The sequence below is a fragment of the Sciurus carolinensis genome, unplaced genomic scaffold, assembly GCF_902686445.1.
Source record: "Sciurus carolinensis unplaced genomic scaffold, mSciCar1.2, whole genome shotgun sequence".
Taxonomy (NCBI): Eukaryota; Metazoa; Chordata; class Mammalia; order Rodentia; family Sciuridae; genus Sciurus; species Sciurus carolinensis.
This window is the reverse complement of record NW_025920120.1, coordinates 4,003,632-4,027,834: the sequence shown is the minus strand read 5'-3', so window position 1 is coordinate 4,027,834 and position 24,203 is coordinate 4,003,632. Positions and strand designations below refer to the sequence as shown.

The following is a 24,203-nucleotide window of genomic DNA, read 5'->3' as shown; positions in this document are numbered from 1 at the left end:
TATCCCCAGACATTTCTTCTTTTTATTCTCCCAACAGGCTCTCACTGCATTGCTTATAGCCCCACTGAATTGGTGAGGCTGCCCTTAACTTGCAATCCTCTAGCTTATATAAAACTAATTGAAATATTACCTGAAAATAAGTTTCTATAGTCATTTACCTGTGCTCCACCATCTAGCTGCCCTAGAGGCCAATATATAAATTTTACAAAATGCTCATGAAGTTTGGCATTCACAAATGGCATCCACTGTAGCTGCTCTGTCATCATAGGTAAAAGCTAAATATAACATTATAAAAAATAGAAAGACACAGCAGTTTTAGATGTCTGGAATTAACTACCAAATTTTCCAAAAATTAACTGAAGAAAAAATAATTTCTAATAAAAATATCCCAAAATCCCTATTTGCTACAGAATTGGGCAATGTGTACTTGAAATTTTAAGTATATACTGGGTGCAATGCATTGGCCTGAATCCTAATGATCTGGGAGGCTGAAGCAAGAGGATTGCAAGTTTAGGGCAGCCTCACCAATTCAGTGGGGCTATAAGCAATGCAGTGAGAGCCTGTTGGGAGATTAAAAAGAAGAAATGTCTGGGGAGATAGCTCAGTGCTAATGTGCTCCTGGGTTCAATCCCCAGTTACTATCCCCTCAAAAAACTTAAGTATGCATATTTGCTCTCATCCAGCAATAGTATGTTAAGGTATTTAAAAAGTTTTACCTTCATACACACACTCTTTGAAGCTTAAATGATAAAATAAACATATATCCTTTAAAAATGATAACCTAGACTTATTCTTATTATCATGGAATATTTCATAACAAGCATAATAAAGAATCCAATTTGTATAAAATGTTTATTTAAATTTACATTGAAATATATTGTGATAGGATATTTTCTAAAAATATTTGCAGATGGATTTTAATAACTTGAGTAGTATTTACTTTCTTTTTTACACATCTATATTATCATAAATAATATCAATTTGTAAAAATAATTTAAAAATTTAAAAAAATGCTGATGACCTTTGTTTCAAAAGTAGGTCATTTTGCCAAATGACTTTAAAGGCCATAAAGATATATCCTAATACTCTGATAAAATAACGCTACTTCTGGAATTTTAATCAATCTAAGAAATCACCTAAAATATACCCCTGCAAAACCACATGTACAAAGATATTTATTATAAAAGCATAAACCTGGAAATATCTTAATGGTTAACAGGGAAAATTTTAAGTTAACTTTACATCCAATGGACAAAAGATTATGAATGTATTGTATGTAAACTTATTTTCTGTATATGTATTATGATGTTTCAATATCTTTAAAAAGGCCTTCTAGCTGGGGAAAGACTGCCCCTCCCTGAGCTAACCAATTCTCAGAGACAACAAAAAGCATACTTGAAGATGCCTTTGATCTAACCAATCCTGAGTCAAACATCTTCTGTGTGATCCCTGCCTTAGGAAAATTATTCTAGCTAGCCTCTCCTATTCACCCTGCCTAGTTTTTCCTTTGTAATGTTTTCCCTTTGTTTCTGTCTTCCACCTGTTGACCACTCTGGTGTCTCTCATGTGGCTCTGCATAAACTGCAGTGCCTTCTGTCTCTAAGACCAGTGAATATATAAATTCTGTTGTTTTTTCTTCCTCTGAGCCTCTCTGCTTTCTCATGTATCTGCATCTGACTGAGAATATCATAACAGAATACAAATGGTGTGTGCCTGTAATCCCAGCAGCTTGGGAGATGAGGAAGAAGGATCCTGAGTTCAAAGCCAGCTTCAACAAAAACAAAGCACTAGGCAACTCAGTGAGACCCAGTCTCTAAACAAAATACAAAATAGGGCTGGGGATGTGACTCAGTGGTCAAGTACCTCTGAGTTCAATTCCTGGTACAAAAAAAAAATACAATGAGAAAATAGAAACACATTACTGATAAATTAAGTAAAGCAAATCCAGGATAAAAAATATATAGAACCACAGACATGACTAATAAGTTATGAAAATAAACCTTAGTTTCAAAGTGCATATTTGATCTCTTGAAGCAAGATGTAGTACTTCCTCCTTTTGAAATACTCTCCCTCTTCAGATTCTGTGACATCAATTTCTCCTGGTTTCCCTTCTACTTCTCTGGCTACTACTTGCCAGTCTCTTTTGCTTATTTATTCTCATTTGCCTGACTCTTAAATATTGGAGTTACTCAAGATTCAATATTAGGTACTATAAATTGATGACATATGTATATTAACATATCAAACCTCTCCAAGAGTTCTGGGTCTCTCATGTCAATAGTTTATAGACACAATCCATTTTGCTGTTTCAAAGTCATCTCAAACTCAACATATCCAAAAGAATCTTGTCAGATTCCCCTACATTCTGAGATTCCCCTTCCAATAGTTCCTACTCTGAGTTACTGCTATCAACACTCATACAGTTGCAAAAGTCAAAAACCTGAAAGTCAACTTAGACACTTCAATTCTTACATGGAATTCAATATCAAGTTCCATCAATTTTATCTCCTTTCATAATAGTCCAGTTCTAATTCTATACCTACATTCCCAATCCAAATTGCTACCTTATTTTACTTTAATTACTTAAAGTTTCTTAATTATTCTCCCACCACAGACATGTAATTGACTCCAATCCTACCTCCATGTCACAACAATCCTTTGAAAGAATAAACCCAATACTATTTTCTCCCTCAATGTTCTTCACTGACTTCCTACTAGTGTTAAGGTACCATTTCCTTTAATTCAAACAATAAAAACTCAAACAGAAAAAGAAAAAATTACAGACATTTCATAATTTGAAAAATGTCCAAATAGTACTTTTATGGATACTTTCTTGAATAAATGCAATTTGATAATCACGTACTCTGTTAAGATCACAATCTCAATAAAATCTTATGTGTTAAACTCTCCCACCTCATTTTAATATGTGACTGACTATAAAGCAGTCCTTCCAGGAAACAGGTTACATAACTCTACAAAGAAGCATTTAGAATAATAAAGACTAGAACATATTCAACAAATTTAAACTTTTCAACATAATAACATAAAACATGAGGAGGGGGAGAAAGGAGATGATAAACAGTCCAAAATATAGAGACTTAGGAGACACAAAGACCAAGAGCACCATGTAGCCCTGGTTATATTGTTTTGGTTGTGGTAGTGGGTTTTTTAGCAATAGCTTTTTTGAGACATAATTTGTAACTGAGGAAAAATCTAAATAAACTCTACAGCTTCATTTACTTCCAGTTGACTTTAAACATCACCAATTTTGAAGGTCAAATCACAAAGCTGATCAATATATTATTAGTCTTTCACTATCTCTGCTCTAGATAGTGCCTATGACATGTGGGCTTATGATGATAACTATTGCCTATATTACCTTTCTTTTTTTATTTTTTTAATTTTTTTTATTTTTTTTTGCATTTACATAGGGTAATGATGTTTATTTTATTTTTCCCCTCCCCCCACTCCTCCCACCCCTCTTTTCCCTCTACACAGTCCTTCTTTCCTTCATTCTTACCGCTCTCCTTAGCCTAACTCTAAACCTAACCCTAAACCTAATGCTAGCCCCTCCCACCCCCCATTATATGTCCTCATCCGCTTATCAGTGAGATCATTCGTCCTTTAGTTTTTTGATATTGGCTTATCTCACTTAGCATGATATTCTCCAATTTCGACCATTTGCCTACAAATGCCATAATTTTATCATTCTTCATTGCAGAGTAATATTCCATTGTATAAATATGCCACAGTTTCTTTATCCATTCATCAACTGAAGGGCATCTAGGTTGGTTCCACAATCTGGCTATGGTGAATTGAGCAGCAATGAACATTGATGTGGCTGTATCTCTGTAGTATGCTGATTTTAAGTCCTTTGGGTATAGGCCAAGGAGTGGGATAGCTGGGTCAAATGGTGTTTCCATTCCAAGCTTTCTGAGGAATCTCCACACTGCTTTCCAGAGTGGCTGCACTAATTTGCAACCCCACCAGCAATGTATGAGTGTTCCTTTTTCACCACATCCTCGCCAACACCTATTGTTGCTTGTATTCTTGATAATCGCCATTCTAATTGGGATGAGATGAAATCTTAGGGTAGTTTTGATTTGCATTTCCCTTATTACTAGGGATGTTGAACATTTTTTCATATATCTGTTGATTACTTGTACATCTTCTTCTGTGAAGTGTCTGTTCATTTCCTTAGCCCATTTGTGGATTGGATTATTTGTATTCTTCGTGTAGAGTTTTTTGAGTTCTTTATAGATTCTGGAAATTAGCGCTCTATCTGAGGTATGATTGGCAAAGATATTCTCCCACTCCGTAGGTTCTCTCTTCACATTTCTGATAGTTTCCATTGCTGAGAGAAAGCTTTTAAGTTTGAATCTATCCCAGTTGTTGATTCTTGCTTTTATTTCTTGTGCTATGGGAGTGCTGTTAAGGAACTCTGATCCTAAGCCAACAAGTTGAAGATTTGGACCTACTTTTTCTTCTATAAGATGCAGGGTCTCTGGTCTGATTCCGAGGTCCTTGATCCATTTTGAGTTGAGTTTTGTGTAGGGTGAGAGATAGGGGTTTAATTTCATTCTATTGCATATGGTTTTCCAGTTTTCCCAGCACCATTTGTTGAAGAGGCTATCTTTTCTCCATTGCATATTGTTGGAACCTTTGTCTAGTATGAGAAAATTGTATTTATTTGGGTTTGTGTCCATGTCCTCTATTCTGTACCATTGATCTACCTGTCTATTTTGGTACTAATACCATGCCATTTTTGTTACTATTGCTTTGTAGTAGAGTTGAAGATCTGGTATTGCAATACCCCCTGCTTCGCTCTTGCTACTGAGGATTTCTTTATCTATTCTAGGTTTTTTATTCTTCCAGATGAATTTCATATTTGCTTGCTCTATTTCTTCAAGGTATATCATTGGGATTTTAATTGGAATTGCATTGAATCTGTATAGCACTTTAGGTAGTATAGCCATTTTTTTTTTATCCTTTAAATATGTTTATTGACCATTTGCATATCTTCTTTGGAGAAATGTCTGTACAAATCCTGTGCCCATTCTTTTTTTTTTTTCATTTCTAACTGATAAATAAACATAAAATTATACATATTAATGGGATAGCATGTAGTATTTCAAAACAAGTATTAATTGTATAATTTTTTTTTAATTGTGAACAAATGGGATACATGTTCTTTCTCTGTTTGTATATAGAGTAAAGGCATACCATTTGTGTAATCATACGTTTACATAGGGTGATGTTGGTTGATTCATTCTGCTATTTTTTTCCCCTTCCCCCCACCCCTCCCATCCCTCTTTTCCCTCTATACAGTCCTTCCTTCCCCCATTCTTGCCCCCCTCCCTAACCCTCACTCTAACCCTAAAACTAACCCCTCCCACGCCCCATTATGTATCATCATCCACTTATCAGCGAGATCATTCTTCCTTTGGTTTTTTGAGATTGGCTTATCTCACTTAGCATGATATTCTCCAATTTCGTCCATTTGCTTGCAAATGCCATAATTTTATCATTCTTTATGGCTGAGTAATATTCCATTGTATATATATGCCACAGTTTCTTTATCCATTCATCAACTGAAGGGCATCTAGGTTGGTTCCACAATCTGGCTATGGTGAATTCAGCAGCAATGAACATTGATGTGGCTGTATCTCTGTAGTATACTGATTTTAAGTCCTTTGGGTATAGGCCGAGGAGTGGGATAGCTGGGTCAAATGGTAGTTCCATTCCAAGTTTTTTAAGGAATCTCCATACTGCCTTCCAGAGTGGTTGCACTAATTTGCAACCCCACCAGCAATGTATGAGTGTACCTTTTTCCCCACATCCTCGCCAACACCTGTTGTTGCTTGTGTTCTTGATAATCGCCATTCTGATCGGGGTGAGATGGAATCTTAGGGTGGTTTTGATTTGCATTTCTTTTATTACTAGAGATGTTGAACATTTTTCCATATGTTTGTTGATTGTTTGTAGATCTTCTTCTGTGAAGTGTCTGTTCATTTCCTTAGACAATTTGTCGATTGGATTATTTGTAGTCTTGGTGTTGAGTTTTTTGAGTTCTTTATAGATTCTGGAGATTAGTGCTCTTTCTGAAGTATGATTGGCAAAGATTTTCTCCCACTCTGTAGGCTCTTTCTTCACATTGCTGATAGTTTCCTTTGCTGAGAGAAATCTTTTTAGTTTGAATCTATCCCAGTTGTTGATTCTTGCTTTTATTTCTTGTGCTATGGGAGTCCTGTTGAGAAAGTCTGGTCCTAAGCCGACATGTTGAAGATCTGGACCTACTTTTTCTTCTATAAGATGCAGGGTCTCTGGTCTGATTCCGAGGTCCTTAATCCATTTTGATTTTAGTTTTGTGCACGGTGAGAGATATGGGTTTATTTTCATTTTGTTGCATATGGATTTCCAATTTTCCCAGCACCATTTATTGAAGAGGCTATCTTTTCTGCATTGCATATTTTTTGCCCCTTTGTCTAGTATGAGGAAATTATATTTGTTTGGGTTTGTGTCCGTGTCCTCTATTTTGTACCATTGATCTATCTGTCTATTTTGGTACCAATACCATGCCGTTTTTGTTACTATTGCTTTGTAGTACAGTTGAAGTTCAGGTATTGCAATACCCCCTGCTTCATTTTTCCTGCGAAGGATTGCTTTAGCAATTCTGGGTTTCTTATTCTTCCAGATGAATTTCATGATTGCTTGTTCTACTTCTGTAAGGTACATCGTTGAGATTTTAATTGGAATTGCATTGAATCTGTATAGCACTTTAGGTAGTATGGCCATTTTGACAATATTAATTCTGCCTATCCAGGAACATGGGAGATCTTTCCATCTTCTAAGGTGTTCCTTAATTTCTTTCTTTAGTGTTCTGTAGTTCTCATTGTAGAGGCCTTTCACCTCTTTTGTGAGATTGATTCCCAAGTATTTTATTTTTTTCAAGGCTATTGTGAATGGAGTAGTTTTCCTAACTTCTCTTTCTGAAGATTCATCACTTATGTATAAAAATGCATTGGATTTATGAGCATTGATCTTGTATCCTGCTACTTTACTGAATTCACTTATGAGTTCTAAGAGTTTTCTGGTGGAATTTCCTGGTTCCTCTAAGTATATAATCATATCATCAGCAAATAGGGATAGTTTCAGTTCTTCTTTTCCAATTCGTATCCCTTTAATTTCTTTGGTCTGTCTAATTGCTCTGGCTAGAGTTTCAAGGACGATATTGAATAGGAGTGGTGAGAGAGGGCATCCCTGCCTTGTTCCAGATTTTAGGGGGAATGTTTTCAGTTTTTCACCATTAAGAATAATATTAGCCATGGGCTTAGCATAGATGGCCTTTACAATGTTAAGGAACGTTCCCACTATCCCTATTTTTTCTAGTGTTTTGAGCATGAAGGGGTGCTGTATTTTATCAAATGCTTTTTCTGCATCTATTGAAATAATCATGTGATTCTTGACTTTAAGTCTGTTGATATGGTGAATTACATTTATTGATTTCCTGATGTTGAACCAACCTTGCATCCCTGGGATGAAACCCACTTGATCATGGTGCACTATCTTTTTAATACATTTTTGTATGCGATTTGCTAAAATTTTGTTGAGAATTTTTGCGTCGATGTTCATTAAGGATATTGGTCTGAAATTTTCTTTCTTCGATGTGTCTCTGTCTGGTTTAGGTATTAGGGTGATATTGGCTTCGTAGAATGAGTTTGGTAGCGTTCCCTCTTCTTCTATTTCATGGAATACTTTGAAAAGTATTGCAATGAGCTCTTCTTTAAAGATTTTGTAGAACTCGGCTGAGAAACCATCAGGTCCTGGACTTTTCTTTGTTGGTAGGCTTTTGATGACTTCTTCTATTTCATTACTTGAAATTGGTCTATTTAAATTGTGTATGTCCTCCTCGTTTAGTTTAGGCAATTCATAGGTCTCTAGAAACTTGTTGATATCTTCAAAATTTTCTATTTTGTTGGAATATAGATTTTCAAAATAGCTTCTAATTATGTTTTGTATTTCAGTCGTGTCTGTTGTGATATTTCCTTGTTCAATCTGAATTATGGTGATTTGGGTTTTCTCTCGTCTTCTCTTTGTTAGTGTGGCTAAAGGTTTATTAATTTTGTTTATTTTTTCGAAGAACCAACTATTTATTTTGTCAATTTTTTGTATTGTTTCTTTCGTTTCAATTTCGTTGATTTCAGCTCTGAGTTTAACTATTTCCTGTCTTCTACTATTTTTGGTGTTGGTCTGTTCTTCTTTTTCTAGGGCTTTTAGCTGTAGTGTTAGGTCATTTATTTTTTGAGTTTTACTTCTTTTATTAAATGCGCTCCATGAAATAAATCTTCCTCTAAGTACCGCTTTCATAGTGTCCCAGAGATTTTGATATGATATTTCTTTGTTCTCATTTACCTCTGAGAATTTTTTAATTTCCTTCCTAATATCTTCTGTTACCCATTCATCATATAATAGCATATTGTTTAGTCTCCAGGTGTTGGAGTAGTTTCTGTTTTTTGTTCTTTCATTTATTTTTAGTTTCAATCCATTATGGTCTGATAAAATACAAGGAAGTGTCTCTATCTTCTTGTATTTGCTAACATTAGCTTTGTGGCACAATATATGGTCTATTTTAGAGAAGGATCCATGTGCTGCTGAGAAGAAAGTGTATTCACTCTTTGTTGGATGGTATATTCTATAAATGTCTGTTAAGTCTAAATTATTGATTGTGTTATTGAGATCTATGGTTTCTTTGTTCAATTTTTGTTTGGAAGATCTGTTCAGTGGTGAGAGAGGCGTGTTAAAATCACCTAGTATTATTGTATTGTGGTCTATTTGGTTTCTGAGATTGAGAAGGATTTGTTTGACATACATGGGTGAGCCACTGTTTGGGGCATAGATGTTTATGATTGTTATATCTTGCTGATTTATGCTTCCCTTAAGCAGTATGAAATGTCCTTCTTTATCCCTTCTGATTAACTTTGGCTTGAAGTCCACTTTATCTGAAAGAGGATGGATACCCCAGCTTTTTTGCTGGGTCCATGTGCATGGTAAGTTTTTTCCATCCTTTCACCTTTAGTCTATGGGTATCTCTTTCTAAGAGATGAGTCTCTTGCAGGCAACATATTGTTGGATCTTTCTTTTTTATCCAATCAGCCAGTCTATGTCTTTTGATTGATGAATTCAGGCCGTTAATATTCAGGGATATTATTGAGATATGATTTGTATTCCCGGTCATTTGACTCATTTTATTCATTTATTTGCTTATTTTTGACACAACTTGTTTCCTCTTTATTTGAGAGTTCCTTTAGGATATCTTCTCCCTTTGCTGATTTGCATCTTTGTTTTTCATATCTTCTTCATGGAATATTTTACTGAGAATGTTCTGTAATGCTGGCTTTCTTTTTGTATATACTTTTAGCTTTTGTTTATCATGGAAGGATTTTATTTCATCGTCAAATCTGAAGGTAAGTTTTGCTGGGTATAAGATTCTTGGTTGGCATCCATTTTCTTTTAGGGCTTGAAAAATGTTATTCCAGGCCCTTCTAGCTTTTAGGGTCTGGATTGAAAAATCTGCTGATATCCGTATTGGCTTCCCCCTGAATGTAATTTGGTTCTTTTCTCTCACAGCCTTTAAGATTCTGTCTTTATTTTGTATGTCAGGTATTTTCATTATAATGTGCCTTGGTGTGGGTCTGTTGTAATTTTGTGTATTTGTTGTAATTTTGTGTAAGCCTCTTGAACTTGATTTTCCATTTCGTTCTTCAGATTTGGGAAATTTTCTGAAATTATCTCATTGAATAGGTTGTTCATTCCTTTGGTTTGTTTCTCTAAGCCTTCCTCAATCCTAATAATTCTCAAATTTGGCCTTTTCATGATATCCCATAGTTCTTGGAGATTCTGTTCATGATTTCTTACCATCTTCTCTGTTTGTTCAACTTTGTTTTCGAGGTTAAATATTTTGTCTTCAATATCTGAGGTTCTGTCTTCCAGGTGTTCTATCCTATTGGTTGTGCTTTCTATGGAGTTCTTAATTTGGTTTATTGTTTCCTTCATTTCAAGGATTTCTGTTTGTTTTTTTTCAATATCTCTAACTCTTTATTGAAATGGTCTTTGGCTTCCTGTATTTGCTCTTTTAACTGTCTATTGGTGCGTTCATTCAATGCCTGCATTTGCTCTTTCATTTCATCGTTTGCTTCCCTTATCATGTTGATTATGCACATTCTGAACTCCCTTTCTGACATTTTTTCTGCCATGCTGTCATTGGATTTTATTGATATAACATCCAGATTTGTTTGAGGCATTTTCTTCCCTTGTTTTCTCATATTGTTCAGGTATCAGTGGACTGCAGAGATGTTGCAGATTTCCTCTATTGACTTATAATGTCCCTGAAGATTGCTAGTGTATCCCCTCTTATCCTTCAGTAGCCTGAAGTCTTAGAGGAAGTTGATACTTTTGTGTTCCCCTAGGTAGCTTCCTCTCTAGGGGTGGTGGTGTTCAGGTGGGGTATATTCCCTGCTAGAGGGCAGAGGTGCCTCTACTTTTTGACCAATGGTCATCCAAAGGGGAACAAGACTGCGGGCTGAGGCAATGCCTGTTTGGGCCTGTGTCTCTGGTTTTACCGTCTTTGTGGGAAAACCTCACTCAGCGGGGAAGACCCACCCGGTGGGGAGGTCTCGCTAGTCCGTTTCCCTCCTAGAGGTTCCCCTCAGTCCACAACTACCGCCTGGGCAGGGCAGCCTTCCCAAGCAACGTTTCCAGGGGCCCGGACCTCCCTCCTGGGCTTGGGAGCCCTGCCCTTTGCAGACGAGTCTCCTTAGGTGGCCCCTCCTCAAAGAAGCTGCCCGAAGTCGTGGAACCTTCGCTCCACCCCTCAGCTGGTCTCTGTGTAGCTCTCCTGGGCCTGGGAGCCTCACCCTTCGTAGACAAGTCTCCTTAGGTTGTCCCTTCTTAGAGAAGCTGCCCAAAGTTCTGGAACCTTCACTTTGCCCCTCAGCTTGTCTCTGTGTAGTTCATTCAAGTAAAGGTGCCTAGGTCCCTGGACCGGACCTTGCTATGCACCTAATCGCCTGGCTATGCGACCCGCCCTCTGACCAGTCACTTGGAGCCTCGTACATATGTTCCAAGCCCCAGTGACCCGTCGCTCGTCTCTTCCTCCAGACAGCCACCCGGTGCTCTGTGTGGGCGCTTGGAGACCAAGCCACTCACTGCGTACCTCCACCTCCTCTGGGCAGTCCCCTCCCCATTGCTCAGGCGGTTGCTGGATCCAAACAACTCGCCGCCTGGGCAGGGCAGCCTTCACAGGCAACGTTCTCTTTCTCTGGCAGCCACTCTTTCTCTGGCAGCTGCTGGAGCCCTGGAAGATCGCTTCAAAACCAAGCGGTGTGTCGCACAACCTCCTTTGCAAAGTTCCCCGCTTTCTGAGTTCACTGCTCCAGCGGGGGAGGTGTGTCTTGCCGCCTGGGCAGGGCAGCCTTCGCAGGCAACGTTTCCAGGGGCCCGGACCTCCCTCCTGGGCTTGGGAACCTCACCCTTCGCAGACGAGTCTCCTTAGGTTAGAGAATCTGCCCGCGGTCCTGGAAACTTCAATCCACCATTTTTCGCTGTCCGTGTTTACTGCTCCGGTGGGGGAGGGGCGACCTGCCGAGTCACTCTACTTCACAAAGTTCTCTGCGTTCCAGGGCTACTGCCCCATCGGGGATGCCTCCCCTATGGGAGAAACTCACCCGGCAGCTTTGAGTTGTTCCCAAGTCACTATCTCCTCTTTTGAATCTTGAGTCCTGGAGCAACAATGAAATGCAGCCGCCCTCTAGTCTTTCACTATCTCTGCTCTAGATAGTGCCTATGACATGTGGGCTTATGATGATAACTATTGCCTATATTACCTTTCAAGGACTTGAAGGCTGATTTTGTCAAAAGAACTAACTATTGGGCTAGAGTTGGGGCTCAGTGGTAGGGCACTTGACTAGCACATGTGAGGCACTGTGTTCTAGCCTCAGCAACACATAGAAATAAGCGAAGGCATTATGTCCATTTGTGACTAAAAAAAAAAAGACAGAAAAGCACTAACTGTTCACTTGGGCATATGCAGATGTCCAAAGTGTGACTAAACAGGGTGAAAAGTCTGACAATTTTGCCTTTACATTTTATCTGTCTCCTTTGCTACCTTAATTTTTGGGTCAGATTTTTTCTGTCCACCTCTACATATAGACACATTAGTAGCTTAAGGAATGTTTTTTCAGAACTGGTAGTAAAAGGTTGATTTGCCCAAAATTTCCCTGTCTTTCCTCCCATTTCAACACTAAAGGCAACAAGAAAATGGTAACTTAGATATTTTAAGTTTTACAGGGGCATCATGATGAACAGATTGCCAACTACCAGATTTTGCAATATCCAACTCCAGACAACTAAACTGGTGCCTAGAAGTTCCCAGTCATTGATCCATTCCTAACCAGACCTCCCCTTCTTTTTCCCTTGTCTACAGATAAATGGAGTCTGAAACTTGTGTCAAGATGATCTCTTGGGGTAGTAGTCTACCATCTTCTCAGTTTTGCTGGCTTACAGAATAAATCATTTTCCTCACTCCAATTACTTGTTCATGATTCACTGATCGACTTTACCAGAGGTGAGTAAATGGATTTGGGTTCAGTATCTGATTCACCCACAAACAAAATTTTAAACTGTATAATCCAGTGATTTTTAGAGTATTAATAAAATTGTGCAACCCACCACCACAATTAGTTTTAGAACATTTTCCAACTCCAAAAATAATCTTACCATTAGCATCATCCCAACACATTACCCCAAGTCTCCCAGTCGACCGCTAACTACTTTTAGTCTCTAGCTTTTTCTTGATTTTTCATACAAACTGAAACATACTATATGGTCTTTTGTGAATGAATTCTTTCACTTATCATAATGTTTTCAAAATTCATTTTTTTACAGACTGTTTTGATTCATTGTACATGAATGGGGTACAACATTTTATTTCTATGTACATGATGTAGATTCACACCATTCAATCATACATGTACATAGAGTAATGATGCCTGTCTCAGGTCACTCTTTCCTGTCCCACCCCCTACACCCATTCCCCTCTGAACAATCCAAAGTTACTCCATTCTTCTCTTACCAGCCCCCCACCCCCTCCCCCATTACATATCATCATCCACTTATCAAAGAAAACATTTGGTCTTCGTTTTTTGGGGATTGGCTTATTTCACTTAGCATGATAGTCTCCAACTCCATTCACTTAAATGCAAATTTTATTCTTCTTTATGACTGAATAATATTCCATGGTGTATATATACCACATTTTCTTTATCCATTCATCTATTGAAGGGCATCTAGTTTGGTTCCACCATCTAGCTATTGCAAATTGATCAGTTATAAATGCTGATGTGACAGCATTACTGTAGCATGCTAATTTTAAGTACTTTGGGTATAAATGGAGGAGTGGGATAGCTGGGTCAAATGGTGTGTTCATTCTAAGTTTTCTGAGGAATTTCCATAATGTTAAAATTCATGCATAAAACTTCATTCCTTTTCAATAATAGTAATATTATTATACATATAGTAATCCACTATAATAGATATAAAAAATCTATTGATTATTAGTTGGTTGATAATTGGGCTAGTTCTACTTGTTGGCTATTATAAGTCATGTTACTATGAACAATCATGTACACATTTTTATGTCTACAAATGCCTTCATTTTTCTTTACCACACACCTAGTAAAATTGCTGAGTTGTAAGGTAACCTGACAAACCTCTTTTGAATGAGCAACCACACTATCTCTCTATATAGCTAAACCATTTTATAATCTTATTAGCACTGTGTATGAGTTTCAATTTCTTCAAATCTATAATCATGTGGCTTTTTTATATAAGCCATCCTGGTAAGTGTAAAGTGGTATATCATGGTTTCCATTTACATTTTCCTGATGACTAATAATGGTGAGTACTATTTAATGTGCTTACTGACCATTTAAACATGTCTTATACATAAATGTCTATTCAAGTTCATATTTAGCGTTTTTATTGCTCATTTTTGTTAAATACTCAGAATGGAAGACCCTTATGCAATATGTAATTTGAAAATATTTTTTATATTCTGTGGGTTATCTTTTCTAATTTTCTTGATATCTTTTCTTTTTAATTTTTTTTTGGTTGTTGATGGACCTTCATTTATCTATAGTGATGCTGAGGTTGGAACCCAGTGCCTCACACATGGTAGGCACTCTTCCACTGAGCTACAACCTCAGCTCTTGATATCTTTTGAAGCACAGAAGATTCTTATTTTTAAAAGTCCCATTATTCTGTTATTTTTTCTTTAGTTGTTTATTCTTTTTGTTATACTTAAGAAAACACTGCCAAATCCAAGGTCACAAATATTTACTTACATGTTTTCTTCCAAGATTTATACTTTAACCTCTTTACACATTGAGACTTTTGATGAATTTCAGTAGGTTTTTAATATATGGTTTAAGGCAGGAGTGTAACATCATTCTTTGTATGCAGTCACCCAGATGTCTCAGCATCATTATTTGAAAATTTATCCTTTTCTCACTGAACTCTTTTAGTACTAAGACAAAAATAAATTCCTTGTAAACATGAAGATTCACTGCTGACTTTGATTCTAGTCCATTGATCAGTATGTCCAACCTCAAGCCAGTACCACTCTATTCACTATTATAGTGCTGTAGCTAATTTTAAAAATAGGAAGCAATTATACTTCTTTTCTAAATGTGATGTTGATATTCTGGGTCAACAACAATTCAATGTAAATTTCAGTACTGCCCTTTCAATTTCTGCAAAGCAGCCAGCTTGGATTTTGATAAAGAATATAATGATGCTGTAGATTAAGTTGAGGAGTACTGGCATCTTAAGAATATTATCTTCCTGATTATGTCTTTTCATTATTTAGAGCTTTTTATTTTATTTTATTTTAACCAGAGTTTAGGATTTTTAATTTGTACTGAAGTCACTGTAGCAAAACTCATAAAACATTCTGCTTTCCTTTACAACCCCCCAATGCAAACAAAACAAATAAATTATTTCTAGGAAAGAACAGCTTTGTACGTGGGATGAAACAATATAAATTTAAAACTTACAGATAAGGATTAATTTCTTTTAATAATCCTCTATTGTTTTCAGAGTACATGCTTTGCACCAAAATTACAATACAACTACTTACTATATTTGTCCATATATTTACCTTTACCACAGAACTTTGTTTTCATATGGCTTTATATTGATGTCTAATATACTTACATTTCAACTTAAAGGAATCCCTTTAGAATTTCTTGTAGGGCAGTTCTAATGTTTTTGTTTATCTAAGAAAGATTTAATTTCTCCTTATTTCTCAAGAACAACTTCATTGAATAAAGTAAACTTTGTCAGGTTTTTTTTTTTTTTTTTTTTTTTTTTTTTACTTTCACACTTAGAATGTGCTATTTTAATGTATTCTGACTTGCAAGGGCTTTGCTGAAAATCTGATAAAATCCTTACACAGATTTCTTTGTGTGTGACAAGTTGCTTTTCTCTTGCAACTTTGTCTTTGACTTTTAAGATTCTTTTGTCTTTGACTTGAAAATTTGATTATATTGTCTCTTGATGTAGTTTTCTGGGTTTCTTAGCTGGAGTGTCTTCAGCTTCTTGAACTTGTATGCCTATTTCTTTCCTCAGAAAAAGCACTCCTCAGTCATTAGTTCTACAACAGCTCTCTGCCTCTTCTCCCTCTCTCTTCTTTTTCATGACTCCCATATTGTGTGCATTGGTCCACATGATGGTATCCCATGAGCCCTTTAACTTATCTTTCTTCTGTTTTTTCTTTTACCATTCTTAATTGATTTTAAATGACCTGTCCCCAAGTTTCCTGATGCTTTCTTTTGGTTGATCAAGTCTAATAGTGCATTTCTCATATCAGACACTGTATTCCTGTTATGTTCAGATATGCAGTATTTCCCCAAAAATTTATGTGTAAGGCAATACAACTAAATTTAGCAGTGAAATAATTGGGTTTTAAAAGCATTAACCTAATCAATACATTAATCCACTTGGATGGATTAACTGGGTGGTGATTATGGGCACTTAGGATGTGGCTGGAGATGGAGGTAGGTCACTGGGGTAATTCCTTTGGGCTATATTTTTCCCCCCGGTGAGTGGAGCTTTCTCTGCTTCCTGATTGCTATGTACTGAGCAGTTTGCCTCTTCCACACCCTTCCACCATGATGCTGTGCTTTACCTGAGGCCCAGAACAATGCAATCAGCTATCCATGAATCAAGACCTCTGAAAACTTTGAATGCCAATTAAAATTTTTCTCCTCTAAAATTGCTCATCAGGTCTTTTGGTCACAGTGGTAAAAAAGCTGACTGAAACAGATTCTTTCTTATAATTTCCATCCTTTTGCTGATACTCACTTTTTTCATATGTCATTTTCCCAATTTTGTTTTGCCTGTGTTCTCTTTTAATCCACTGAGTATTTTAAGACAGTTTTAAAATTTTCAGAAACTTCAGAGATTTGCATTTTCTAAGTTCAGTATCTGGAACATGTTTTTTTTTCATTTGATTGAACTAACGTCCTTGTGTCTTTGGATGCCTTGTAATTCTCACCAACCCCAACACCCCACCCCCAGTTTCGGCATTTGAAAAACAACCACCTTTCCAAGTCTATACAACTAGCATCATGCAGGGAATAATTTCATTAATCAGGCTGGCTAGAGACTGTAAAGCCTCTCAGACTTTTTCTGAGAGATATGTCTTCTCTAGGCCTGTACACTTTATATTGTCTTCAGTTCCTCAGGCTTTCTTGTTTCTTCTCAGAAGCCCATAATTCTTCTGACTTCTTTGTGCAAAAGTACACATCTCTGAAGCTCTAACATATTATGGCATTCACCTGTTTTGTGCAGCTTCCAAACTATGCCATCATTTTCTTCAGCAAGAAAAAAGCCAACAGGCAAGACAAGACCCCAGTACTGTGAGCAGCTTCCAGACAAGTCAAAACCTTGGCTGCACAGTCCATTTTTTGCTTCCATTGCAAAGGAGGAGCAAGGATATGGGAGTTTCTTCCCGGTTGCATTGTACTGTAGGGGCGGGGAGGGACATAGACATGCAAAATCCCACAATTTTTCCTATTCCTCTTGATGGATTCCCTTTTTGACTGCACATTGATCTGTCTGCTACAGCATTTCAACTGGTCTCTGGAGTCCTCACAAACATGTCCTGGTCTACACATTATAGTTAATTTGGTGTTTCCAGGAGATTATGAGGGTTTGGATTTTCCTAAACAACTTGATGCATAGTCCAACAACCACAATTTCATAACCATTAGATGTAATATTCTTGGTACATTCTACTTCATGCTACTACATTTTTCCATTCTCAATTTCTTTGAAAATATCCCATTCATCTATTTTTGAATCACACAGGAAAATTAAGTTTTGTAAGGTATATCCAGTCTGATCATCTATCTAATTGACCACATTTAGTTCCCAGTGGCTTTTTGCATTTTTAAGTATTAAACACATCCTTAAATGATAATGGGTCATAACTGTGGTAAAACACATAACCAAATGTGTCATAAGAGTCCAAAGGTTAATTTCTAAAGAGGTTGCTCTTTGGACTGGGGAGATAGCTCGCATGGTAGAGTGCTTGCCTCACAAGCACAAGGCCCTGAGTTTGATCCCCAGTACCACACACAAAAAAAGAGATTACTCTTTGAAATTACTTTTGAGTTATAGTAGTATTTTTATAATAAATATAAGACTCACCAAAGTGGTTTATACTTTAATCCTCTTATTCTCATACCAAAGAAAAAAAGTTTTTTTAAAAAAGGGTCATATTATTTTAAAATCAAAAAATATAAATTATATGAATACTTGCTTATGTTGGCCATAAGTATTCAATTCACTAATTTATTAGTTTGGTACTATTTACTCTTTTCTTAGTCTATTAATACTTTTCTTAAGTTTTAAGATTGCTTTACCTTTATTAACATATTATTAAAGTGAAACAGTATTTTAGATATAAGAATCTATGCTCAGCAAAAATTGAAAATCCCAATTAAGTCAAGACAACCTAGATGTCCTTCAATTGATGAGTGCATAGAGAAACTGTGGTAAATATATACAATGGAATGTTACTAAGCCATAAAGAATAATAGAATTATGGCATTTGCAGCCAAATGGATGAAAATGGAGAATATCATGCTAAGGGAGATAAGCCAATCTCAAACAACCAAAGGATGAATGATCTCGCTGATAAGCAGATGATAACACATAATGGGGGGTAGGAGGGGGGCAAGAATGGAGGAAGGAGGGACTGTATAGAGGGAAAGAGGGGTTGGAGGGGTGGGGTGAAAGAAAAAATAACAGAATGAATCAAACACCATTATCCTATGTAAATGTATGATTACAAAAATGGTACACTTTTACCTCATGTAGAACCAGAGAAACAACATGTATCCCATTTGTTTTCAATAAAAATAAATAAAAAAGAACATCTTTAAAGATGACAATGCAAATCCTAAGGAATATGTTATAAATATTATATCCTTATGCCATTAAACTAATGGACAGTTATATGTGATCCAGATTCCATTTTTTAAAATTTCCAATTGTTAGATTTAATGACTTATGACTGTGCCTTCACATCATCTCATCCTACAAAATGGAATTTCTCTGCAGGACTTAAATACTGCAAGCCTTCCTACTTAGCATATATTCTAAGGTAAGGTTAGCATTCGCATAGGGGAAGACTTTATGTAGGTGATAAAAATTCTATACAAATGTTCATTTGCCCCCCCATCACTGCCATAAAAATTTACTACAAACAATATTTAAACAACCCACTTATTATGTTATAGTTCTGTAGGCTGGAAGTCTAATGTGGATTTCAGACTTCATTGATCATGATGATCATGATGTCTATAGAAACTATGTTGCTTTCTGGATGTTGGAGATGATCCAGTTCCTTGCTTATTCAGGTTGTTGGCAGAATACAATGCTTTGAAGTGGTAGGACTGAGATCACTGTATCTTTGCTAACTTGTAAGATAAGGGCAATTTCCAGCTTCTAGAAGTCACTCATGATTCTTCATTGTCAAAGACAGAAATAATGATAGGTTGACTATTGAATTCCACCTTTTTTTTTCATTGTTTAGTTTTTTTTTCATTCTTGAATTATAGTTGTATATATGATGGGATTTGTTATTACATATTTGTGCACACACAGAATAAAACAATATAATTTAGGCAATATCACTAATACTTCTGACTTCAATTTTTTCATGTATTTCTTATAGAATCTAACAATCAATCTCTAAATATCTTTTATCCTATTGGAAATAATTAGTACCAACAGTCAATTTAATATCTGTAATATAAGAAGGTCTTTCTCAGTAGTTGTGGAATGAACTGACAGTCAAGTCAAGCTGATGCATCACAGAAGTAGCAGGTGGGCACCCAACCCACCTGCCTTCCAGCCAGGCAGCAGGTAGTCAACATGCCCAACCACCAGGTCAAATACAGATGCCACTACTGAAAAACCCCACCTGACCACCACACCAAGGTTTGTCGCCATCACAGAGTTAGCCAGAGGTTTCTTCATAGGCTGGTCCAGGCATTTGGAATTACTCATGAGGCCATGGCAATCATCATTGGAAGGGCAACTCCCTTCCTGAGACACCTACAGGAAGTTAGAAGACCTTTGACAAGACCCAGAAGCCAAGAAGAGGAGGTATTGAGAGACACAGGAGCAACTCAGAGCCACTAGGGAATATATGCCACCTAAAGGCCCACAGTTGTAGAAGGCCAGCTTCCTAGTGGAGCACTACATTATCAAGTTTCTCCAAGACTTCAGGCTACTGAAGACTAAAAGGTGAATTATTGCACATCTAGAAAAAATATTAGTCAATAGAGGAAATCTGCAATATCACAGTTTCACTACTAGAGGGGTACATACCTGAACAATATGAGGAAACAAGGGAAGAAAATGTCTCAAACAAACCTAAATGGTATAGCAATAATATCCAATGACAACATGGCAGAAGAAATGTCAGAAAGGGAGTTCAGTTAGTACATAATCAAAACAATCAGAGAAGCAAACAAGGAGATGAAAGAGCAAATGCAGGCATTCAAGGATGAGATGAAAGGGCAAATGCAAGCATTGAATGACACACCAATCAAGAGTTAAAAGAGCAAATACGGGAGCAAAACATCACTTCAATAAAGAGTTAGAGATATTGAAAAAACAAACAAACAAATCCTTGAAATGAAGGAAACAATAAACCAAATTAAAAACTCCAAAGAAAGCATAACCAATAGGATAGAACACCTGGAAGACAGAACCTCAGATATTGAAGAAAAAATATTTAATCTTGAAAACAAAGTTGACCAGAGAAGACAGTAGGAAATCATGAATAGAATTTACAAGAACTAAGGGATATTATGAAAAGGGCAAAATTAAGAAGTATCAGGATTGAGGAAGGCTTAGAGAAAAAAAAAAAGTAATAAACAATCTATTCAATGCAATATCAGAAAATTTCCCAAATCTGAATAATGAAATGGAAAATCAAGTACAAGAGGCTTATAAAACTCCAAATACAGAAAATTAAAATAGACACACAACAAGGCACAATATAATGAAAATACCTAAAAATCAAAATAAAGACATAATTTTAAAAGTTGCAAAAGAAAGGAATCAAACTACATTCAGGGGGAAACCAATATGGATATCAGCAGATTTTTCAATCCAGACTCTAAAAGCTAGAAGGACCTGGAGCAACATTTTTCAAGCCCTGAAGAAACATGGATGCCAACCAAGAATTTTATACTTAGCAAAAATTACCTTCAGATTTGATGCTGAAATAAAATCTCTCCATGATAAACAAAAGCTAAAAGAATTTACAACAAGAAAACAAGCATTACAGAACATTCTCAGCAAAATATTTCATGAGAAATAGATGAAAAACAACAATGTAAATCACCAAAGAGAAGAACTACCCTAAAGTAATAACCAAATAAAGGAGAAATTATTTGTGTCAAAAAAAAATGACCTAAAGACAGGGAATACAAATCATATCTCAATAATAACCCTGAATGTTAATGGCCTAAATTCATCAATCAAAAGACATAGACTGGCAGATTGTATTAAAAAGAAAGATCCAACAACTTGATGCCTGCAAGAGACTCATCTCAGAAAGAGATTCCCACAGAATAAAGGAGAAAGGATGGGGAAAAACATACCATGCAAATGGACACAGTGAAAAACCTGGAGTATTCATCTTCATATCAGACAATGGGGACTTCAAGCCAAAGTTAGTCAGAAGGGATAAAGAAGGACATTTCATACTGCTTAAAGAAAAATAAATCAGCAAGACATAACAATCATAAATATCTGTGCCCCAAAAAATGGTTCATCCATATAGGTCAAACAAATAATTCTCAAAGCCATAAATCAAATAGACCACAACACAAAAACACTAGGTGATTTTAACATGCCTATCTCACCACTGGACAGATCCTCCAAACAAAAATTGAACAAAGAAACCATATATCTCAAAAACTTATTCAATAATTTAGACTTAATGGACATTTATAGAATATAGCATCCAACCAAGAGTGAATACACTTTCTTCTCAGCATCCCATGGATCCTTCTCTAAAATAGACCATATATTATGCACAAAGCTACTGTTAGCAAATACAAGAAGATAGAGACACTACATTGTATTCTATCAGATCATAATGGACTGAAATTAGAAATAAATGACAGAGTAAAAAACTGAAACTAGTTAAACAACTGGAAATTAAATAATACACTATTGTATGATGAATGGATAACAGAAGATATCAGGAAGGAAATTAAAAAATTCATAGAGGTAAATGAGAACAAAGAAACAACATATTGAAATCTCTGGGACACTATGAAAACAGTTCTTAGAGAAAAATTTATTTCATGGAGTGCATTCAATAAAAGAAGAAAAAAATCAATAATTCAATGACCTAAAACTACAGCTCAAAGCACTAGAAAAAGAAGAACAGAGCAACATGAAAAGTAGTAGAAGAGAGGAAATAGTTAAAATCAGAGCTGAAATCAATGAAATTGAAACAAAAGAAACAATCAAAAAAATTACAAAATAAATACTTGGTTCTTTGAAAAAATAAACAAAATTGATTAAATCTTAGCCACACTAACAAAGCAAAGAGAGAAACCCAAATTACTAAAATTCAGAATGAAGAAGGAAATATCATAACAGACACGAGTGAAATACAAAACATAATTAGAAGCTATTTTGAAAATCTATAATCCAACAAAATAGAAAATCTTGAATACATCAACAGGTTTCTAGAGACATATGAATTACCTAAACTGAACCAGGAGGACAAACACAATTTAAATAGATCAATTTCAAGTAATGAAATAGAAGAAGTCATCAAAAGCCTACCAACAAAGAAAAGTCCGGGACCAGATGGGTTCTCAGCTGAGTTATACAAAACCTTTAACAAAGAGCTCATTCCAATACTTATTAAAGTATTTCATAAAATACAAGAGGAGGGAACCCTCCCAAACTCATTCTATGAAGCCAATATAACCCTGATACATAAACCAGACAGAGACATATCGAGGAAAGAAAATTACAGACCACTATCCTTAATGAACAATGATGCAAAAATTCTCAACACAGTCTTAGCAAATCCCATACAAAAATATATTAAAAAGATAGTGCTCCATGATCAAGTGGGTTTTATCCCAGGGATGCAAGGTTGATTCAACATCTGGAAATCAATAAATGTAATTCACTATATCAATAGACTTAAAGTCAAGAATAACATGAATATTTTGATAGATGCAGAAAAAGTATTTGATAAAATACAGCATCCCTTCATGCTCAAAAGACTGGAAAAAATCGGTAAAGTGGGAACATTCCTTAACATTGTAAAGGCCATCTATGCTAAACCCATGGCCAATATCATTATAAATGGTGAAAAACTGAAAGTATTATCCCTAAAACTGCAACAAGGCAGGGATGCCCTCTCTTACCACTTCTATTCAACATTGTACTTGAAACTCTAGCCAGAGCAATTAGACAGACCAAGGAAATTAAAGAGATATGAATATGAAAAGAGCTCAAACTATCCCTATTTGCTGATGACATGAGTATATAATTAGCGAAACCAGAAAATTCCATCAGAAAACTTTTAGAACTCACAAGTGAATTCAGTAAAGTAGCATGATATAGGATTAATGCTCATAAATCCAATGCATTTTTATACATAGGTGATGAATCTTCAGAAAGAGAAATTAGGAAAACTACCCCATTCCCAATAGCTTCCAAAAAAAATAAAATACTTGGGAATCAATCTCACAAAAGAGGTGAAAGGCCTCTACAATGAGAACTACAGAACACTAAAGAAAGAAATTAAGGAACACCTTAGAAGATGAAAAGATCTCCCATGTTCTTGGATAGGCAGAACTAATATTCTCAAAATGGCCATACTACAAAAAGTGCTATACAGATTCAATGCAATTCCTATTAAAATCCCAATAATGTACCTTACAGAAATAGAACAAGCAATCAAAAAATTCATTTGGAAGAATAAGAAACCCAGAATTGCTAAAGCAATCCTTAGCAGAAAGAGTGAACTAAGGGGTATTCCAATATCAGACCTTCAACTATACTACAAAGCAATAATAACAAAAATGATATGATATTTGCACCAAAAATGATAGGTATAACAATGGTACAGAATAGAGGACATGGACAGAAACCCAAATAAATACAATTTTCTCATACTAGACAAAGATGCCAAAAGTATACAATGGAGAAAAGATAGCCTCTTCAACAAATAGTGCTAGGAAAACTGGAAATCCATATGCAACAGAATGAAACTAAGTCCCTGTCTCTCACCCTGCACAAAAATCAATTCACAATGGGTCAAGGACCTTGAAATCAGACTAGAGAACCTGCACCTTATAGAAGAAAAAGTATGTCCAAATCTTCAACTTGTTGGCTTAGGATCAGACTTCCTTAACAGGACTCCCATAGCTCAAGAAATAAAAGCAAGAATCAATAACTAGGAGAGTTCAAACTAAATAGCTTTCTCTCAGCAAAGGAAACTATCAGCAATGCAAAGAGAGAGCCTACAGTGTGGGAGAAAATCTTTGCCACTCATACTTCAGATAGAGCACTAATTTCCAGAATAC

At 36.0% G+C, this 24,203-nt stretch overlaps 1 pseudogene; it reads right to left on the bottom strand.

Moving 5' to 3' along the window:
- LOC124973745 (coiled-coil domain-containing protein 138-like) overlaps nt 1–24,203 on the bottom strand; it is a 75,360-nt pseudogene that overhangs the window by 10,495 nt on the left and 40,662 nt on the right.